Source organism: Aythya ferina, assembly GCF_964211825.1.
Source record: "Aythya ferina genome assembly, chromosome: 6".
In the NCBI taxonomy this organism is placed as follows: domain Eukaryota; kingdom Metazoa; phylum Chordata; class Aves; order Anseriformes; family Anatidae; genus Aythya; species Aythya ferina.
Window position 1 is genome coordinate 33,649,547 of NC_140303.1, and position 22,165 is coordinate 33,671,711.

General features: G+C 37.6%; 1 long non-coding RNA gene across 2 annotated transcripts; it reads left to right on the forward strand.

The window, feature by feature from the left end:
* Positions 1-1,155: 1,155 nt before the first annotated feature.
* LOC311438801 lies at positions 1,156-7,513 on the forward strand. 2 transcript variants are annotated; one of them, XR_014694322.1, is made up of 4 exons: positions 1,156-1,464; positions 2,081-2,144; positions 5,738-5,820; positions 5,923-7,513. It is a non-coding gene; the product is annotated as an uncharacterized lncRNA (long non-coding RNA). The 2 variants fall into 2 exon arrangements; XR_014694323.1 differs by having other exon boundaries at positions 5,952-7,513.
* Positions 7,514-22,165: the final 14,652 nt, after the last annotated feature.

The window sequence follows — 22,165 nt, forward strand, 5'->3', positions numbered from 1 at the left end:
CTAGATATTTTTTTCTTATCATTATGCAAGGAAACTATTGGATTCGCTCAAAATACCATTTCAAACCTGAACGTATTTTAAAAATTAAAATTGAGATTATTTCAGTTTAGCCAAGAATTGGTTTAACAAACAAAAACAAACCTAAACAAATAAACAGAAGCTTCCAAAGCACAGATTTGCAGTGATGCAAAGTAGAGCAACCTGTGAAACTTAAACTGTCGGGTATTTCCAGCGAGAACCTGATTTTATCTCTGCCTTTAGCCTGTGCTTTCAGGAATGAAAATTCATGCAGCTACAGAATATTTTTCAAAAGCAATTGTCTTGTCTTTATTTAATTTAACACTATAAATGACACAGGGTTGGATTTTCACATCATGCATCATCCATGTGTCTGCAACATCTTTATGGACACATACTGCAGTTATATACATTAAACGTTTCCAGAGAAAGGTAAGGGGCTAGACTGGATGACATCCAGAGTTCCCTTCTAGCCAAGTTACTTTGCAATTTTGCAAGTTCTAGTGAACCAAAGAAAATACGTAGATATCTAATAAAATATTGTCTTGTATAATGCATGATACTAAATATTCAACATTTAGTCTCCTAGGAAAACTTTCTATATACATCAAATAAGTAGCATGCTGCAATACTCTTCAGACACAGCAGTGTGATATGCAGTAAATCCTATTAAGTTATTGTACTCACAGGAGGCATGAATTTTAGGTGTATATACAAACAAATACCCATGCAGAGCAAATCATGCAATTTTTACTTGCAATTATCAATCAGGCTTGCATCTGATTTATGCTAATTACAGATGAAAAATGATCAAACATATAACTTGCTATTTTTCTTTTATTGGCATTGATACAAGCATGGTGGCCTAGAGATAAATTTTCATAAACTTGCCTACATATATGTGGGGAAGAATGGTCACATTCATTGTCATTGAAGAAATTTCTGAAGTCTGAAACAAAAACATCAAACTTCAACTATCAGGTGTTAATAAATCATTTAAATATGTTAAGCAATGAGATCATTAGAGATTATCAAATTCACACCTGTGGAACAATTAGGGCATAGTGGGAACTGAGAAAGGGGGGAAAGAGTAATGTACTATAAAAGCAACCTTTTTGGTGAGGTTGGTTTTCCTATGTATCTGTTAGCATTATGAATCTTGCTCTCAAAGTTTGTCTTTTGCATGTATTTGCATGCTGTTTTTAATAATTAAGAATAAGAGAATCAAGATGAAGAAAATATTTTAAAGTGGTCTCTGGATGTTTCTGCTCTTCAGCTGCTCATGGAGCTTATTCTGTTATTTTGTACTTGGCTTCATCTGGAGTGGGTGTGATTTGGGGTGTTGTTTTTTTAAAACTTTATTTTATTGAGTTGGCTACAGTCATCATTTTGGGGCGATTCATAAGGATCTTCACATGCCTGCTCTCAAGGGTGTTTGTTACTGAGGTGTGAAGGTGTTCTCCATTTGTTCCTCTAGTGCTGGCTCACTCAGCTTGGTGTTGGCAGTCCCAGGGTGGTCATCTCCTGGCAGGGAGGGAATGTGATTCAAAGGCAGTGGCTGGGGTCATGGACTAAGAGTCTTCTGTCACTGTCTTCCTCCTCAAGTTATATTTGCTTAATGATTTTAAGAATACACTCCAATATGGGATATTATTTGACAACCAGATATGTATAGTCTTGATCTGGAAGTATGTAGTACTAAACTAGTACTAGAGCATGACATTTTGCTGAAGGAACTTCCTTATGTGGAGAGGCATCCCCTGTGATGGTGAGGTAGAAGCTTTGGAAGAAGTTAGGTGGGATAGGCAGAACTGCCTGCATTGTTTTGCTGGGGTGTCTGTCTCTAGTAGATCCCCACAGTGCACTCCCAAAGCACCAGAAATAAGGTAGGCCTGCTGAAGGATGCCTGCAGTTGTCTGCTGAAACCCACTGGTAAATGGAAGGATTGCTTTCAGCTGTGGTTTAAGTGTGACAGATGCATTTGTTTATTAAAGTGAGGCTCAATCCTTGACCTGATAAAATAACATAAATAATAAAAAATTGATTTCTTTTGGAAGAGTAGATTGGGCTGGACTATAAAGATATTTTTGCCATGTGGGAAGCTGGGAACTGGAGGAAAACAAAAGGTAAAGCTTACAGCTAGGAATGTGAGCTAGTTCAGCTCCTGCAGTTTTGACTCATTTAAAATCTTTCAAAATTTCATTTTTAAGGTCTGTACCTGTAGAGCTGCTCAGAATGTTTTTAATGAGAGGGAGAAGGAAACTTAAGCAAAAAGACATATCTTGCCTAAGCTTTCTTTGTCTATGTCATGATGGCTTTATAGCTTACTTTTTTATATCCTCAATTTAAGATAATATTCAGCTAGTTCTGTGAGTGTGTTTATATATATAGCTTATAGTTTTTTATTATCATTATTTTTTAGTGTTCAATATTATAAAAAATATTTCTTAGATACAACGTTGAATTTTACTAACCTTTCAAAATTTCTGTTTAACAAGGTTGGAATTTTCTTTAAAGGATGGGAATTCCTATTTTATCCCAAATCTATTGATGACTGTACTGAGCAAGCCCAGAAGAAATCTGATTCAGTGCACAGTCAGGAAAATATAACTCTCTCCAGAAACAATGGGCTGGTTGGCACTGGTGTCTTAAAATCTCACTACCAGCATCACTCGGGAACATCAAGGGAACTTTCTTCTTTTTACTTCTTTTGTGCTCATAAAGAAATTTTGGCTCTAGCCATGTGTACTTATGCCTTTCCTTCTGTTACTATCCCCTTTTGGCAGAGAACTTTTAGGTAGAGAACTGTCTGCTGTGTGAAAGTTGCTCATTCATTTTTCAGAGGCTGCTGGACAAGTCAGTGGGTAACAACTCACTGACCTGGAGACCTACCCGAGTTCAGATAAATGAGCTGGGTGTGAAAGGCTAAAAATCCCATTACTAGACCTTGAAACATCTTGTCCTTAGGCAAGTTTGCAATATTTTTAGGGAGGAAATAAATGCAAGTTGTGGACTAAGGAACGAATTGGATAAACAAGCAGTGAGCCACTTTACTGCAACATTTTTTTTTCCTGTGTTTTTGCTGTGCTGCACTGCTAAGGATCTGAGACAATAGCATTGAGAGATGCAGGGCCATTGTGTCCTAGAAATAAACAAAACATAGTGAGGCCTTAAGCATTATTTTAATAGCTTAGTATTCTTGATGTGATGCTTATCACAAGGGTAAAATTATTTTAAAATTCTTCATATAGTAGAAAGCAGGAGGTCATGTTTGGATGACCCAGACAAAATGCATTTGAGAGATGACCCCACCTCTAGCAAATTGGTACTTCTCACAATTTTTAAGATTGGACAAACTCTTTCTGAAGACCCAGATCCAACAGGTATTTGGGTATCTGTCTTAATGTAACACCTGCACTTTTGGGGATTATGGACTCTGAGCTACATGTCATTTCTGACAATCCACATGGAGACGTGTTCCAGTTTTACCCATAGTCCCACTTTAAATGGCATTAAAGAGTGAGGTAATACAGTATAACCTCCTCTAAACTGCTAGAAAAATCAATCTTCAAACTCTAGTATTTGTAAAAACATGGTTGGTGTCTGGAGTAACCTGTATTTCTGTACTCTCCTAAGCTCCAATGCTTTCTGTACAAAATGCTGAATTCACCTGAGCCTGCTGTAATTCAAGCCCCCAGCAAACCACTCTTTCCCTGAGCTATTAGGACCTTTCTGAGAAGGAACTCAAGCTGTTTTCACCTGTCTGAGGCTGCTCAGGTGATATTTCAGCAGAAGTGAATGGGACAGATAAAATCTGCTAAAGCAAGTGCTGAGGGTGCCTTTTCAATTAAGCCACGTGAACAGGTAGGAAGCCTGGCCATGACTTTAGCCTTGGAGCATCTTGCACAGGATGCACAGGAAGAACTCAATGCAATTAAGGTATCAAAACCACTTAAGTCCACTTGGAAACACAGATGGAAAAATGCTGGTAACTATAAATACAACAACAAAAGTTTTCAATTGAAAATGCATTTCTGTAGTTCTCCTGGTAATAGCAGAAAACAATATCACTTTATCTAACTCACGGGTTATTCTTTTTAAGAATTAATGTGTTTTTTAAGAAAAGGAGGAAAAAAAGTAAAATGTTTCTTTTGGCAATGGCAATAATTTTCAGGTTTTTTGGTTAGCTGAAGTCTCTTGCTTGAATGCATCGTTAACTGAATAGCAAATAAATTCTACTGATGAACCTAAAATATTTTTAACTGAAAAAAAATTACTATTTTAAACATTTAACTTCCTCATTGTATTACTAAATGTGTTAAAATCATTTCTTAACACATTTTATGCATCTTGTAGAGCTGGTCTCTTAAAGGTATTAAGGTACCTGAGGTATCCCCTAATATGATCACACTGATTTCAATAGGATTTAGATCTCTAGGCACTTCTTAAATCCTGCTGGGCACTCATACACCTTTAAGCACCTAACTACATCTAAAAATCTGGCCCTTGATAATTGTAGAAAATAGTCCTTTCTATCATGTAGAATTTTCTGCTAGCAAACTGGAAAAGTAATTAGCATATAGATACATCCCTCAGATGCTAGACTGGGTTAAACTGGATTTTTCTACCTTTTAATAACCATTGGAAAACAACGAGGAATTAATTGGTTTGGAAATGTGAACTGATGGGAAAAAAAAAAAGTTGAGCTACAGAAAAAGTATTAACTATGCAACACTGAGAGTCCTTAAAACCATCAGTTAATGAAACAAAGAAAAAAAATACATTGAGTGAGAATTGATTTAGAAGTGAAGAAGACAGATGAAAAAGGAATTGCAACATAATATGATGAAGAAAAGATTTCTGTCTTGGAGACTCAGCTAGTCATTGCTGTCACTGTAATGGAGTGAGAATAGTGGTCCAGGGAGCAGCTCTGAGATAAGAGGCTGTTTCCTGCAATGCTGTGATGCTCTGTTGTGCTCCCTGCTCAGGGTGGCATTGCCAGCCTTTACTCAGTCCAGCTGTGACTGTACCCTGGCATGTGAAGGTGAGGAGGTTCCCACCTGGCTCCTCCTCTGATAGTGTGTGAGACCTCCAGCCCTCCCTGGGCACTTGGCCCAGTAGTGGGATAAGAAATGGCTTTGAAATCTGTGGATAAAAAATGCTGTGTAAGAATGAAGATTTTTTTATTAGTATTTTTTATTATCCTCAACGGCAGAATTTGAAATATCTGCTAGGAAATGTTGCCTATTCACAGTCTGTGAGATATCTTTAATCATATTCTAGCCAGAGAAAAAAAAGACTGTGAGAGGTACTATAAAACCTCTTCCTTGCTTTCATCTTTTCTTTTCTACTGAGCCTCACTTGAGAGTGAGAGGAATCCACAGCTAGACTGATTCTAGACTGACTAGGTTTGTTCTAACACAAGGGGATCATTGTAAAAGACATTTCTACTGTAAATACCCCCAGGTTAATTTATTGGATTTGAACAGAGTTCTTTCACAGTGTAAAGTAAATATTTTTACACTTTGTGTGCAGGGGATAAGAATCTTTGTTTTGGCTTAATTGTGAACATAATGATGGAATTGAGAACGAGGCAGGGAAGAACTATTGATGGATGTACTTTAAGTGCTGGAGCTTTGTATTAAACTTACAAGTGAATAGAGATTAAAATAATACTGAATAAAACAAAATGCTTTGGTAATTGTGCTTTGTTTTTCAGAGTTTCTAAGGCTCTTCCAAAACCATGTAGAAGCCAAACTGGTGGTATGTTGTTCCACAAGGCACAGCATGGGATCTTCTAAGGTGATAAGATAATTTCTTATATCAACCCTTAAAAAAAATATTTACTTGTTTCTGTACTGCAAACAGATCCATACAAGTGAAATGAATTTTAATAATATGTAGGTGAGTTTTCTTGGAAATCCACACTGCAGGTGGCACGTGTGCAGGTTCCTCGGGAGGGAAATAAGAAGGTGACACCTGCAAAGTGAAGTAAGTGACTTGTACCGTGTGCATGCAAGAAGAAGGACAGGCTCACACCATGCTGCCTACCCCCATGACTATGTTAAGTTGAATGTGGACCCCAGACAGGCAGGTTTCTGATCTGATCAGAAATCCCACAGGAGTCAAATGGATGTTCTGTCAGAACATGTGTGCCAGGGTCACCTTTATGAGCTTTGTGTCACAATGTGTGTTTTGTATCACCAAGTCCAGAAAAACATAGTCACAGAGGACCAAACTTGATGCCCATTTATGTGTGTGAAATGAAGTTTTCCTACTGCAAGGAACCAGAGCTCAGGTGAAGAGAACAGAATGACACTGGTTTGAAAATCTAAGATCTTTTCTCAGACCTGCATGTAAGAAGAATGAAGATTCCTGATCTTTACCTTCACTTCAACTAACGTATAAAACAAACAAAAAAAACAACCACCACACAAATGGAGTGTTCTCTTCAGTGTCACTTCTGCTGTCTGGGAGAGATGAGACCAGCCTGCTGCTGGTACACTGAGAGGGATCTATCTTTTGCTGCAACCTCCCTAAAGCATCTCCACACCTGTACTCTTCTGCATCAGAAATATTGTTCACTGAGGAGTTTCTCATCATTCAGAAATGAGATCACACTTTACTGTCCAGCAGAGAATTGAAACTGGAGTGGAATGGCGATTACCTTAATTTGTAAGTTATGGCTTTCTGCTGTTATCTACACTACTGAGTAACTCAGTGGAAAAGGAGATGATGTTGGTGCTGAGGATGAAAGCTTCACACTGTGAGCATTTTGGATGTACTCTTATCCCTTGGGCAGAAGCCCATTAATGCTTGGAGTGCATGAGTTGACCTCTGGAGTGCATCTTCCACATCAGCTTTGTTGAAAAATCATATGTTTGTGCCCTCTGAGTTTGCTCTGAGGTGTAGTAAATGAGTAGGATTAGGAAACTTCCTTCTTAAGTTCCCAGACCCTGCTAAAATACTAATATACTCTCCCATGGCCTTTTTACAATATGGAAGCAATGTAATAATTAGAAGCTACTACCATCAGGGAGATCAAAGTCCCTGTATTTCAAGGTGGTGCTTGATGTATTCAAGTATAAGAGCACAATCTCTTATATTTCTGTGAGCTAATAGAACCAGGAGGTGAACCTGAATGAGTCTGAAACTGAAAAGTGTTTGCCAGTAAGGCCAGCTCTTAATTTATTCTATACTCATCTTCCAAAAGGGAAAGAAATACCTTTATCAAATCCTTGATGAAACATGAGAGCTTGTTTGTTCTTAACATGCAGGAAGAAAGAGCCAAAGGTGTTATTTCAGAAGCACTGACAGAAGCTTTGTAGTGCAAAGTCTTTCATTGTGCCTACCTAGACTTGAAAAAATTTCTCAGTGTGAGCTGAATACCATTGACTTTCATTTACTTTAGGGAGAGGTGTTTTAGCTTTTATTTCTGAAATACTCATGGCCTACATTTGAAAACTCAGTGGTTAATTTTAAGGATGTTAAATCTGCTAAAATGAATGCTTGCATAACACCTGCCCTTCTGGAAGCTAGTAAGATAAACAGCATTGCTTGTGGACTAAAGAAAATGTGGTCAGGGTGATAAAAAGAGCTATAGGTAGATCTATTGGGAAAGAAATGTAATTGGATTCCTGGGTATCTTACTGGTTGGGGCACATCCCTTTCTGCCCCACAGCAAAAAGGCCCCAATCCAGTGGAGCACTTAGCTCTGAGCAGTGCCTCAGAGATCAATGGGGCTACTTACAGCATGTAAAGCCAGGCACGTGGTTAAGTGCTTTATTGGGTCAGAGCCAGACTGAATAACACATACATAACGCTGCATTCGGATTCACTATATTCAATTCTCAGATCTGTATTGATCTGAATTTTGAAGCCTTCACTGAATTAACTTTTAAAGTAAATCTTCTTTTTTATAAACACAAAATGAATTTGATGTAGTTGCCCCTTTCATTCAGAGATCTGAAAATACTTTTAAAAAAGTATGAATGTATTGATCTTTCACTATGGGGAGAGTGAGTAGTAGCAACCCATAAAACAGATGAGGAATCTGAAAGTAGAAGAGTGAAGAAAAAATCCACAACAACTGACTGAAATTGGAAAACAAATTTGTCTTGATTGTATTCCCATCTGCTTTGGGTTCAGTTTCATTAGCTTTCTTGAAAGGGAGCTTCTGTCAGGAAAGTATATGAAAGCACTGTGGTGTTTTTTTAGTAGATATTCAAGAGCAGTTGCAGAAGTGTTTTTTAACCTAGCTTCTCATTCATGGGCTTATGTATGCCTGTTCTTTTTCTACATACCATGAAAATAGTATGGATTTGCACAGGATAGGTACTTTTTTGGTCACAGTTTTTATCAAAGGAAGTGTTTAAGAAGAGGCAGAAACCCACTGGAATATTGTTTGCATGTTAACCTGTGGAACTCACTGTCCATGGATAACATTTCAATAATGTGGCAAAGATTGTTAGAATTGCTTGTTATGTGTGCAAAGGACAGCTGCAGCAACTTGAACTAGGATGATAGTATACAGGAAGAAGAGCAATAATGCTATAACTGTTAAGCATTGGGCATAGGAAGAAGATTCTCTCATAAACAAGTTATTACATAATTCTGTTATGGGAGTTTCACACCTTCCTCTGAAACATCTGGTGCTAGAAATGCAATAAAATACTAAATGAATTTCTGACCTGATGTGGCATGACAATCAATAAAGTTCTTTTATTAGCAAACTCTACTTTTAAGAACTTGTCAGAGTAACAGTACACAGCTTTGCAGAACGCCAACTTGTGACCAAACATTCAATTTATTTAAAAACGGAATCTTTCCTTCCTTATCATACACTTTCTCAATTCTGGGGAGATTATCCCAGCATCCTGCACCATCTGCCACTAGAGAAAATGTGGGTTCTTGTGGATTGTTTAAAACCTGATGTTTGCTGTGTAGAAAAAAACTTTAGCAGTACAAAGCAGCTGAGATGCAACCAAAACTGCTTTAGGCAGAGTAGCCAGTCCACGGTACATCTGCAGGGATTTCACCCATGCTTCTTCCTTCTGTGCACTGCTCTTCTCTGCTACCCTGCAGCCTCGCAGTCCCTTCTAGCATTAGATATCAAAACATAATTATTCTTAAACCTTTTTATGGATATTCCAGTGTTCTCACTCTGGGAATGCAGTGTACATCAGGTTACGAAGTCAGAAACTACTACACATATATCAGGCACACATCCAGCGTCTGCTAGGTGATGCCTGAATTTTTGGCATAGGATTGATTGCATGGTGTGGAAGCTTTGCAGCTCCTTAAACTGCTTTGGGCTCTCACCCTATGGAAACCTGGGGTACTGCTGGTGTAGCTGGGCCCAAGAGAGGTTGATGTTGCTGGAGAAAAGGCTGAGGCATCCTGAAATGACCTTGTGGGTCTTGTGGACAGCTCAGGTTGGGAATTTAAGGGTACTTCTGCAAGCATTATATCACAGTGAGGTCTCATTACAGTCAAATGCAAGCCATGTTTTTTTTTTTTTTTGTTTTGTTTTTTCCAGTTAGGGGAAATTTATTCCAATTGTGAGTACTTGAAAATACCTAACTCTGGAATGATGCCCCTGGTGAGAAACCCTGAGGAGTGCAGCACTGTGAATGATTCCCACACTCCTTCAAAATGAAGCCGTGCTGTAAAGCGATGCATTTTGATAGCGTAACTTACATTTCTCAGAGCAGCCTGAATGATTTTTCCCAAAGAGTGCAGCAAAGTGTTGATATGATAGCTCTGTGGTTTTGAAATACAAACACATTTAAGGTACACCAGGAGTGTTGAATCAAATGCGAATGTATGCATATGATTAAAGGAAATAGACCCACGCATCAGTAGGGTTTATTTTGAGCTGGGCAGCACGGAAAGCTCTATGCGGTTTTTAAGTCATATTTTCATGCAAATGAACTGTAGCCAGTCTGAAGATATTCCAGGAATCCCAAATTTTATGTACCACCTCTGAAGTCTTCCTCATATAGAACATTACTTAATTTGTCATTAATTAGTAAATTGCTTTGTGAAAGCCAGCAAATGATCTTGGGTGAATTGACGAGCAACAAAGATTATTCTTCTGGAAGTGAATTGAAATTCTTACTGCTGAGTAATTTCCATGAAAATAGAACAGCCTTTGTAGCTTTTATTTTAAAATAAGAATAAATGATGCCAAAAGGCAGCAAATAAAGGAGATAAAAAATCCTAGATAAAAGACATAGGCAAGAAAATCTCAACTTGTATGTCTGTCCCAGCAAGCTACAAAGTTCTTGCAAGTAACTATGTGAAACTTGAATTGGTTTAGGACAATTTAGAAGATACAACTAAGTGTAAATCGCTTCTCATTGCATCTCCTGGAAGTCAGCATAGAATTTGTTGTTTGAAATCTTTTCCTCTTTGAAAGTCAATGACTGGGAAAGGGGGGTGGGGAGACTGGGGGAGACTTGGCAGAATGCCACTAACTTTTTTTTTCATTATTTGATGCGTTATATATACCATATAAATCTGCATTTGTTTGGTTTGCCAGCCTGTATGTCACTGCAGGAATAATTATTTCATTGTTATAAATAATATATGTGCATTCGGAGACATTTCAAGTATTTAGCTCTCTCCAATCCTCACTTTTGCGTACTTTCCCCTCCCTACATTCACCCCCTGCCTTCACATCTGCCACAGTCAAAATAAAAGTCTCCACTAGCTTGCGCGCTCATTGTTTTTCCTGTGATTGATTGAATAGCCTGCTAGGTTCAGTGAACTTGGTCTTGGCTAGAGCTCCACCCAGAAACAACCTTCTCTTCTATAAGAATTATCATATGAAAGCTGCTAATGTCGTTTTACTGCAGCTCTGTTTCATGTTTCAGAATTGTAAGTGGCATCATGCAGTCCACATTTGCCCATTTTCAGGGAACAACCCTTCTCCCTTTCTCTCCCTTCTTTCTCCTCTTTTGCCCTACTTTTCAGTGGAAAAAATCTCCTCTTTCATTTTCTAAAGCGATACTTTCCCTTCAATAGACATTTGATGCTTCAGATATGAAAATAACTTTGTCTGAGATTCTGATGCTGTTAGAAATATTATTGGATTGTGTGGATCTTATCCTCTGAGAATGAAATTGGTTATTGCAGGCTGACTTAGAGCAGTGGAAGAAGCTGGTCCCCCAGAATTGCGGAGTGGTGGCAGTCTCATCAAGCAGAGTTTCAAACATTTTAAACTTCTGCAGAGCACAACAGCAAAGGAAAGACTAATGTCATGTAAAATTTAAATATTGTTGGCTGATGTCAGCAGTTAATGGTCTGCCCTCAAACCCAGTTATATGCAAATGTAAATTATTTTTATATGTTGAATACGTACAAGAACATATGAAAATGTTGTTTCTTAAAGATGTTAGTATCAACAAAAATGAATTTATTCTTAACAATAGTTTTGAGAGTCAAGAGAGATTCTTTGTTGTCATTTCATATTTAATACCCACATGGCATGGGTACAAAGCTCATTCTGTGCCACTACTAAATGCAATTTGCATGCATATTAAAGAGTAACAACTTTCCTGTTGTTGAAACAATAGCTTTGCAAGAACAGGTATAACTTAAATTAGGAGGAGTGTTTGCTCACACAGTCAGGTATGAGTAATTTTCTTGGATTTAGTCAGAAAAGATGATGTATAACAAAACTTTAAGGGTTCTAGTGTTTGTTGTTGTTTTTGTTTGTTTGTTTTTAATATTAATTCAAAAGAAATCTTTACAAGAAACTGTAAATGTTAATGGCTGGTATTGTACAACTCAATAGCAGGAAATGCAACATGACTTCTTTTACTGGGTGCGTGGGAGAGAAGACACTTCGTTTTCTAAAAGAAATATTGTTTTTTCATTATTTTTATGTTTGTTGTTCCCACAAAAATGGACCCAAGTGTTTTGAAAGGATTATAAATATGGTTGCAATTTGGCACTGTGAGCTGGTTGCAGACGCTGTGTGTATGTGTCTCTGTGCTTGTGTGTGGAATTTGGCCAATTCCAACTCTGAGTTGGTCACAAGCAGCCAAATGGCTTTCAGTTTTCTTTTGTTGTAGCTGCATTCCCTACAGGGTAGAACCTTTCAGGCTCTACTTCAAGGTACAATCTGCTCCTCTGAGAGGATAAATTATTAAAATGCAGCGTCTGCTTGTGAAAACTTGAACTTCACAAAGTTACACTCACTTGGTCTCCAAGAAATAACAGTTTCATCCTTTCAGGTCTCGGTTAAGCCAAGACACATGCTAATTTTCTTTAAACTTTGTAGTTCTGACGGCCTTAAGGAAATATGTGTTTAAGAGAAAACTGAAATCTGCTGCACCGTGAAGGAGTCAAGGTGTCTGGTGTGATTAATCTGGAAAGGTCATCTTCACTAGCGATTTGGAGTGGAGTGATTAGGTGTGAGGGCACAGGCTAGTATTTGGGCTTATGCATCATCACAGCTTATTTTAATATTATGAGACAGACAGAATAGGCAAACCATCCATCGTTTATCACAGTACTGCAACTTTTATTACTTGGCTGCATAAACATCTGAGATGTGATGTGCTTAGTCGTGAGAGGGATGGACCAAGCTGTCCATCCTTGCTGATATCAGGCAGAGCTGAGGTTACAAAGCCAGATTCCTAACACAGCAAGCAAAATTATTGAACTACACTGAGATCCTGATGGACCCTGAAGGTCAGTGCTAACTGCAGCTTTATGTAAGCAGCTCCATCTCATGTTTTCCAAATCTTTAATAATGTGCTCTTTGCCAGGGTATCTGAGCATTCATCTTTCTGTTACGTTCTGGCTTGTTGCAATTACGAGAGAAAATGTATACTATTACTTGGAATGAAATGCATATACGCATACAAAACGAATGTATGGAGTGAAATATGTGTAAGTGTATATAGCACATAGTGAAACAAACAAGCTAAAAGGAATGTTTTGAGACATTTGACAGCGTTAATATTGATTACTGAATAGATTAAGAGACAGCCACAAGAGATTTTGTCAGCAGATCAAACTTTACCTGTGTGACAGTGTTAATACTATGAGACATGAGCATTTATCAAAAAAACAGTTTCAGCTGCTTGGCAAAAAGCATTGCATCCCTGAAGTGTTTTGTCATACAGCTTCTTCCACCTAACAAATCATGGCGTTATGCACTTAAACTTGCTCATGGCAAGGAAAAGAATGTTTCCAGCAGGAGGCTGTATCAGTAAGGTTCTTGATTAAGGAATTCTATGAAGATATTTTTCTTTTTAGTGTGTGTAATTAGGATGATATTGATAGCAAGGTGGTGACAAGAATGTTAGAACCAGCTGTGTTGGATCAGTGGTCCATCTGGCAGATCTTGTCTCATGCTGTAAGTGACTGTACTAGATTTTACTTGGGAATAGAACACCTCAATTTGGAAGATTTTTTCCAATACATATTCTTCCAACTTTAATTGTTCAGTAACTTCTGCAAGAGAGGTATGAATTTGAAACCTGAAAAAAATCATTGCAAAACAAAACCAGTCCCCATAAGACTGGTAAGATTTATATATGCTGAATAACTATTCCATGCCCATCTGAAGATAGGGTTCAGATGCATGTCAAAATCAACAGTGAACATCTTTGGGTTTGATTAATGTGAGGATTAGTTGATGGTTTTGCCCTAACCTTCTGTCTCAGTCCACAGTTTTGCTGTGTAGACTGCAATACATGTTAATAATGAAGAAATTCTTCAGTTTCTAGAGATCTTGTTGATATGAATCAATGAAGATTCCAGTGCAATAAAACAAAATTCAACATCTGCAAAATAATTAGTGTATGACCCTTCACAGGGGAGGGCTTTGGAAGCAGTGCATTTTCATTCTGGCCCAGATCCAGAAGTCTCCTTCCACACAGAAAGAGTACAAGCAACTTTACCCTTACTGTTAGCTCCTGATTTAAGGGTGGGAGGAAAACAATTACTTCTAGAAAGTGCTGTTCATATCACATAAAAAGGGAGACAGCATCTCCGAAAAGGCGTGGAGTGAGCATTGAAAAGAATCAAAAAGACACACATAATTTGTATAGATAGCTGGCTGATGGTCACAACAGCACTGCCAAAGCTTCAGATCTGTATCATATATGTGATGATTGTTGCTTTTGCCAAAATACAGCTTGTAATTCTTATCCAGCCTCAGCTGAAGAGTTAGGAGCTGAAAGCCAGACTATGACTGACTTTGGCACCACTGGTTTTACTGAGTTGCAGAGCAGTTGCTCAGAACCCCTTTTCTAATAGAAGGTCAGACACTTCAGCTACTTTGAGACGGAGAAAGGTCTCTGAGCACCCAAATAGTTTAACGAATGTGAAATGATTAATGGTTCTAAAGGTTCTAATGGTTCTAAAGCTCCAAGAATGCCTTTTGGAATAGCATATAATGTTATGTTCAACAAAGTTTTCATATGATCTGGATCTGCACAGTTTATTTGAACAAGTAATTAAGATATAGGTAATACACAATAGAATTTATCTTGGTATACATACTACTGTTTGGTGTCTTATACTACTAATGGTGTCTTATTGAAAACTTGATTATTTGGGAGATTCTCATAACAGGTAATATTTGGGGAATATTATGAAGAGTTTCCTGTCTCCCTGGTATTATTCCCCAGAATCTGAAGCCACAGACTTGGATTTCAAACAATCAAAACTGTTAGCATTTTGAAATATTTTTGTTCTAATGAAAATGTCAGCATTTTCTTTCTTATTCTAACATTTTCAAAACATTATTTTTTAAAACTTCTTTTTGGTAAAATTTCCGTATTTCATCTTTTTGCACCAAATTGGATTCCAGAAGATTTTGGAATATTTTTATTCTCTACAAGATGGATATCCTACTTTTAAACAATCCTAGTCCATACATTTTACTTTACAGTTTAACTGATCTGTATCCTTCAGAAGAGCTCTTCACTGAAAATTAATGCTGGGTCCATCAGCTATATAATAAACGCCAACAGCTGTCAAAAGCAGAGTGAAGCAAAAGTGGGGAAAAAAGACAGTAATTGTCTTATAAGAGTGCCTCATGGTAATTCAAGAAACATTCTGCAAATTCCACCTCAGTGGGGTATGAAATAAAACCCACGTTATGATGGATTGGGAAAACCTGGGGGTGGCCCAAAGCTACTTTCTCTAGGATGATTTCTTCCTTTTTGTTTTTATTTTCTGATAGCTTCCCTAACTCTAAGAAGAATAGAAAAAAAAGTTGGAGACAGGAAAATGTATGACCATGGTAAAGAAAAAAAGAAGGGGAAAAATTCTCTTGTAGTATCAGATAATCTCGAAATATAACAATATATCTTGCAAACCTGTGAGATCTATAGCAGTCTTATAACTGATCAATATTCCACCCAGGTTTACAAGAAAAATAAAGACCACTCTAGTTCATAAATCAACATTTCTTAAGGTACTTGTATGTTTTTCTCCCCTGAAGGTTGGTAATTTCAAAAGGAAGCCGTAAAAATTGCATTCAACGAAACTGAGGCATGTTAGCAAAGGAGTTTTTGCAGGGACATGTATATATAAAGACATAACATATATGTGCTATATACTATATAACCATAATTGGGTTGTGAATTACATTATATAACAAATGTCTATAAAGGCAGCAAAGCTTTTTTGTCCCACGTTTGTTTGTTGATTTTTTTTTTTTTTTGACAGTTTCATTGACGGTTTTATTTTTATACGGGTGAAAACGTGCCAAAGTCTTAGACAGCAGGTTTGCTTTTCTGTTTTGTAATGGCCACCATGAAACATTTTCTCACTTTAGAGTGAGGTCTAAATATTAAAGGGATATAGGATTTTAGAAGTAGTAAGACAGACTAGATATATGTATTTCTGACTTTTTAGGAACATAGGGGAAATAGTAATTAAAAATATGGAAGCACTATAATGTCTATTAAAAATAGAAGGATCTTCCTTGACTTTCCGAGGTGTTACAAATCACTGGAACAAGGCAAAGGTTATAACTCTTTGGGAGAAATGATGAGCCCTGGTTGTTAAACACATAGGTAGATGCCCAACATTTTGTCTGTTTTTCCAGTGGGACTGAAAGGAGAATTAGAAGGGTGTGTGGCATTACTGGGGCCATATGAAACACAGCTCTATAACCCTGCTCTACTGAAGCACCTGTAGGTGTGCAGCAGTTTCAAGTGTACCTTTGTCAAGTCTCACCTTCCAGAAAACTGGAGGTTGTGGCCCACATTTCCATCTGTTATGGCCCACTCCACTACCAGGTGTGCCTCTTTGGGATTCAGAGTTTGGTGGGAAATACCCCACACTCAGTCAGGAGGTGAAGGTGAGACTGCAGCCTCTGCCTGCAGTTGTGGTTATCATCAGCTCCTTGCTGAGGCTTCTAGTTTGTGGGAGCTGCAGTCATGTCTGATTTCACAGCAGGTTAGAAATTCCTGCCTGGGTTCCTCTAGGCTTAGCTAGGGATCAAAGACAGCAGGAGCTTGATTTGCCATCATTCAGCAAGGCAGAGCCCTGTGTAAACCCATATCTGTCAATCACCAATTCCTTTTCTAATCTACTCGCTCGTATTGCCCTCTCAGTTTGGCTTTGCTTTTTTGTTCCCTTCATTGCATAGAAGAGTTATCAGTTGAAGAGACACCAGTCATGAGCATGTGGGTGTTGTGTGCTCAAAGCGGGTTTAAGAAAAACTCTGAACAGTAAAGTGGTCTTGTAAGATTGGGCTCTATACCATTCTAGACTTGGGGCTCTAAAGCTTTTGAGTCTCTGTATTTGTCTTTTCTGTATTAATTTAGACATCTAAGTAACACCTGAGCTAAATATCTCTGGATTCCTGAGCAGCTCACTCCCTGAGTTGTTCTCTGTGTTGCACCTTAAGTTTGAAGAGAAAATTGTGTTTTCACGTGAGAAGAAAATATACCTGACAGTTCTGAATACTGAAAGATAGCTGCTGCTGAGCAGTGCAACTGAGGTAGCTTTGTAAACTTGCTTTGCAGTATTGACAGCCAGTCAGTCTAGTTGCTTAATCCAAATAGTTTTACAGTTTGAATATGTTGCCAGAAAAAGGAAATCAGCTCTTGAGATGCATTATCTCCTTTCAAGAGTGTCCTGGGGGCACTTACTCATTATCCTGGAATAAAACAAATGAAAGATTTCTTTTTAAAAAAATATTATTCAATCCATTTAGAATCCCTGGAGCTGAGTATTTTACATTTTTGTGGCTTGATAAAATAAAACCAGCAATTAGTTTACATGTATTTATCGTTTATGGTTCTTTCCTTCTCTTTGCAGCTCATTTTGAATTCTATAATCCTGACAGATTAACTTTCCCACTGCAAAAATTATTATTATTTCCTGGAACTTTGAATGAAATAAGAGTACATGTGTTCACTATAACTGATGGAAGGAAATCTCATCCTGCTAGACAGCACTTTAAGCTGATACCATCAAAAAAAAAAAAAAAAAATTTTACTCATCCATGTGTATATTTGCTTGCATATCTTTACATATGCCATTTCACCACCAACTCATTTTGAATATGACCCATTAAAATGCATCTGAGTGGACACATTGTCCATGGAGGTCTGTGAAAACATGTAGTGTAATAGAAGCAAAATTACCCACAACTGCACTGGTAAGAACTGATGGAGGGGGACTGTAGCACAGTGGAGAACCCAAATGAGACACTTTAAAAAAAAAAAAAAACAACTCATCCAGGGAGAATAATTACCACAGGAGCTCATCACAAAGCAGGAGACTAAAAATCTTTAATCTTTGCTTTATCCAAAGCATATGGGACTTCTTGTTTTAGAGTATACAAGGTGCTGGTTAAAAATCTGGTTATGGTGGATGATATTGATTTGCATTTTCTCCATTTGAAAGTTCTCCCTAGACCTGATCCCAGACTATCAGATGATTGCTGTCACCATGAGTGACTATCTGCATATCCCGATATGATGCAGAGAAACATTGAATGACACAAAGAAGAATAAATGAAAAGCTTTTTTTCCCTCCCAGGAGGACAATCTGTGCTCTAAATTAGATATAGTATATTTCCTTCACCATGAAGGAAAACAGTATTAGAAATTTTACTTGCCATTTTACAATGACAGAATTTTGTTACCACCTTGGTATTTCTCTGTGCTTTGTAAGTGTGGGCTGGTGTTCAGCCAAGGAATCACAAAGTATAAAGTTAATGTCTTTTTGAAGTCTCTTTTTCACAAGCTGGGTATAGCATACCTGCTATACAGAGATCTATTTCTGGCACAGTCCAAGAAAGTTGTAGCTCAAGGTGAATCTGCAGGTGTGCAGGCTGACTGCCTCCATCTTCAGACTGTGATTCCACAACTCATGAGATGAGATATGAAGGTGTTTAAAAATATTACTAAAAATTGAGGACTTAATGTGAAAACCTGGCTGCTTGACCCACTTTAACAGAAGTATACATACCTGCAGGAATTTGTTGTTCCTTTCAGCAATGGTAGCAATTTTCCCTTTAAAATTATCACTTTATCAAAGATCCAACCTGTTTTGATTGAAATTATTGGTAAACAAATACAATTAATTTGTGATTGTTACAGACTTTTCTTCTGGGGAGTTTTCTTCTATTTTTGGAGACCGAAAGGCTAGAAAATAGTGTTATGGTAGTCTAGTCTGTCCTTTTAGATAACACAAATGACTGAGACACTTCCTGTTCTGTGGGCTGTATTTTTACATAATGTGCTTTATTTTATTTTATTTATTTTATTTTATTTTATTTTATTTTATTTTATTTTATTTTATTTTATTTTATTTTATTTTATTTTATTTTCATTTTAATTTAATTTTAATTTAATTTTATTTTATTCTGTCCAATAAAGGAATAGAAGAATACCTATACCTTTCTGTGTGGGTGCCAGAGAGCTGCTTGCATTATCTCTGCGGGTTACATGAGCAGATAGATGGCATTCTCATTTTCAAGTCTTGTGTGCAGTGGCAGTAGGTTTGCAGTTGTAGCATTTTCCTTCAGGACTTGTCTGCCATTTGCTTTATGCCAGATTTCAGGAGGAAAAAAGGAAAGAGCTATGTTTGTGGGGAGTAAGGATCCTTGCCCTCCCTCCCATGGCAAAACTGCAGCTGTTGCAGTGCCAGGGTATAAACGCTACTTGAGCTAATAGTTCTGGGCTGTTCTGAACAATGGAATTTACTTTTATTTTTTCTTGGACATAGTGATACATAGATTTCTCATTGAATATTCATGAATTTTTCATTTTGCAATTGCTATCCTTATAAATTTACTATTTGCCACTTTGTTTGCACTAGCAAGTTTGACCATAAGATATCCAAAACCTTTGTAGCTTGTTTTAGAGACGATTATTTCAGGCCTAAATATAATATTTGGGATCTGCAGTGAGAGATATGGCTTTCAAGAGACACCCCGACACTGACTTGGCATTCATGTCCTACCTGCTGGATGCCAGCGGGATCCTGTCCATTGATTTCACAGGCTTTGGATCCCACCCAGAGCACTCTCAAAGACGGGTGGGAAGTGGGAGTGTGGGCTGGATTAGGAAATCATGAACAGTTCTGAAAGAGGTTTTCTTTTTCATCAAAATTTATTTTTTTTTTTTTGTCTACATTTTCTGAACAGCTCAAACAACTGCTCTGTGAATAAGAAAGTTTATATCATCCTATGGAGTAACTTGTACAACACTCCAAATTCAATTTTCATTCTGTAATGTATCCTAAATTGTTTTAAACATTCATCACAAATCTGACCAATTATCAGAAAATTAAAGAGGAGTTTTCTTTGTCAGTTTACTTTGTATTATGCTAATTTCCTTTAAAATCTAGAATACTCGAAGATCCATAGAGCACTGTGATGTTTATCTGTTGCTGTACTATCCTACATTGATGGAGTTTTTCATCAGTTTTTGATGTTTGTTTTTTTTTTTTTTTTTCTTCCTCGTTAAGCAGAATCAAAACCTCCATGTACTTTGCCTTTTTTTGTTTGTTTGTTTTTGTTTTTTGTTTCCAAATAGTAGTGAAAGAACTCCATCTTTTCCTTTCTCATTTAGCGTATAGTGTGTATGCTCAAAGATTGTTGTGTTCTTGGCTAAAAATTCCTAGCAGACTTAAACACTGGTACTTTTTCCCCATTCTGACCATTCATCTTTTTAATCTGCTGCTGCTTATTTTCCCTGATAGAACAGTCCTTTTCTCTAACAAAGCACATATTCATATGCATTTTACTTTCTCTGCTGATCACCTTGGGTGCTTCCCAATGCTTGCTCCTGCTGTCGTTTCCTCGCTGACATAACCAGGACGAATTCACTCAGCCAGGTCCCTTGTGGCTCCGTGGGCTGCGTGCTGCTGTACAAGGTGGACTTCCTCGGTACCAGAAAGATTAAAATCAGCATCTGCTACTTAAAGCATCATGGATTCCTGTTGTAGGTTTTACCCTGGTGAGTACTCCAAGTCAAACAATACCCTGGTTGTGAATTGTTGTCTCGCTTGCAGCCTTATTTCTCATTCTTGGCTTGTGTCCTAGAATGGGATCCAGAGCAGTTACTGACTACAGTGATACAAAAGAAAACACACCACAAAAGAAAACAGTTGCACAATCCACTTGGAAGCACACTGCTCCTGTTGTATGCTTCTGCTGAGCTGGCCCCAAAATACAGGTAATTTAAATTCCCCAGAATGAAAATTAAAAAACAAACAAGCAAACAAAAGCTTGACCTGCTTATAATCTCTTCCTCTTTGGAGAAAGAGGAAACAGAAAAGAAAAACCTTTTAGGCATTCAATTTAAGCGCCCTTGAGGCTAAGAAACTTGACTTTTAAGTGCTTCTCAGTACTTAAAAATCCTCATAGCCCTTGATGTCTGCTGAAGCTGCTGTTAGTACAGCTCTGCCCAGCACTAATCCTGCCTTCTTACCTCCTCTCAAGAAGACACTGAACCTCTGTCACAAGGAGAGTACTGCTTGCAAGCAAGGTCACCTTCTCCAAAAATTTGTGCCTGAAATGACCTTAAGGATTTGGTTGTAAACAGCATTTCTGGTACTCCCTACTGAGCCTCAACAACTGCAGCAGCAATCTTGCTAGGAGCCTTTTGCTAGGACTACTGATGGATGTCCTAAACTAGAGGCAGAAATGATGCACTGAACTTCCAAATAAAAGAAACCTAACTGGGTGTCCTAGAAATCTGTTGTCTGGATGGTGGCCACATGTGAGCACAGAAGGGTTCATCAGGTCCCCAGAGAAGGGGCAAAGTCTTTGTCCTACCACTGCAGGAGGAAGACAAGAGGAGAAAGTACAGCCCCACTGAAGAGGAGTGGAGTGTTGTTTAGAAATAGTCTTCAGGAGATGGCAAGGGAAATAACAATGATACCTAGTTATCATTGGAGAAGAGAAGGAGAGAATAAATATATATATATAATGCTATTTTAAGTAACTGTAAAAACAGCTAGAAATGAGATTAAGAACAATGTGCAGAGAAGATGGAAACAGAAGTTGGACAGATTTTTATTTTTTTTTTTAAGATAATTGAAAGCTGTAAGAAATTATATTTCAAGATGAAAGCAGGCTTAGACGGTAGAGAAATTACAGCAAAAATAAAAGACAGAATAAGGAAAAGAATTCTAAGGAAAAATACAGACACTGAAATATACCAAAGAGAAAAGGCAGGCAAGAAAATGGCAGAAAGAGTAATGAGAAATAAATAAAGGAGAAGAAATAGAGATTGAATGATTGACTATTCTAACACTCAACTGAACTTTGATGCTACCTTTTTTTTTTTTTTTTTTTTTTTTTTTTTTGTCTTAAGCATAAGTACACTGACCTTCACTTTTACAGAAATCTCCAGGCATATATTGGCAGATTCTGTTTAATACTGGCAAATTCAGTGCATGAGGATTCTTTGAATAGGGAGGAGCTGGCATCTCAGGTTTAATGTACTTCCATTTTGCTACTCAAAATAGGATAGATGATTCAAATTTTAATCAGAATGTAAACGAGTGGTTAATGTCATTTCAAGCTTCTTGCCTGACCTCCAGAAGTCCTGTGCCAAACAGAGTCCAAGAAGGAACAGCCAGTATTAGAAATAGATATGTTTTTTTTTTTATACTAGAATTCGGGAATGATGTTGTGTTTTCACTGTGC